We start from the raw sequence: 902 nt of genomic DNA on the forward strand, positions 1-902 counted from the left end.
TCAGAATCCTGCTCCTTATACTATGTATGATTATGCTAAACCTACTTTAACAGGAACTAAGTCAATTATAGTTAGGCCTGCTATTGCTGCGAATAATTTTGAACTAAGATCTAACACTATTCAAATGATACAACAATTTGTTCAGTTTGATGGTTTGCAAGATAAGGATCCGAACACTCACTTGGAAAATTTCCTAGAATTCTACGATACATTTAAAATTAATGGCATTTCTAACGATGCCATTCGTCTTCGGTTATTCCCTTTTTCATTGAGGAACAAAGCTAAACAATGGTTGAACTTGTTACCACGAGGGTCAATTACTACTTGGGAACAAATGATCGAAAAATTTTTATTAAAATATTTTCGCAGGCTAAAATAGCCAAATTATGTAATGATATCTCTTCATTTGTGCAGACGGACTTAGAAACTCCTTACGATGCACGGGAGAGATACAAGGACCTCCTGCGAAGGTGTCCTCACCATGGATTACCTTTATGGTTGCAAGTTCAAACATTCTACAATGGTATGAACCCCTCGACAAGATAGATGATTGATGCAGCAGCCGCGGGAACCATCAATAACAAAACACCTGAAGAGGCTTACGAATTTATTGAAGAGATGTCACTGAATAACTATCAGTGGCAAGTCATGAGAACTAAGCCAACTAAAATAGCAGGCGTCTATAACATCGATTCGGTTACTATGCTGTCAAACCAGGTAGAACTTCTAAATAAAAAGATTGATGGTTTACTTTGTTCTTTGCAGGTTCATCCAGTAATGGACTGTGAAGTCAGTGGAGGTGGATCAAGCAATTCAGAATATCAATCCTATGGCCACAGCATGGAGAATGAACAATTAAATTACATGGGTAACAATCCTCGATCTCAAAATAATCCTTATAG

The 902-nt window shown here is 37.3% G+C and overlaps 1 non-coding gene across 1 annotated transcript; it reads right to left on the reverse strand.

Annotated features, from left to right (window-relative positions):
• Nucleotides 1-383: 383 nt before the first annotated feature.
• On the reverse strand, nucleotides 384-488 carry LOC121208798 (small nucleolar RNA R71). Its single transcript, XR_005903922.1, has one exon. It is a non-coding gene; the product is annotated as a small nucleolar RNA R71 (small nucleolar RNA).
• Nucleotides 489-902: the final 414 nt, after the last annotated feature.

The sequence above is a fragment of the Gossypium hirsutum genome, chromosome A10 (genome assembly GCF_007990345.1).
Source record: "Gossypium hirsutum isolate 1008001.06 chromosome A10, Gossypium_hirsutum_v2.1, whole genome shotgun sequence".
NCBI lineage: Eukaryota > Viridiplantae > Streptophyta > Magnoliopsida > Malvales > Malvaceae > Gossypium > Gossypium hirsutum.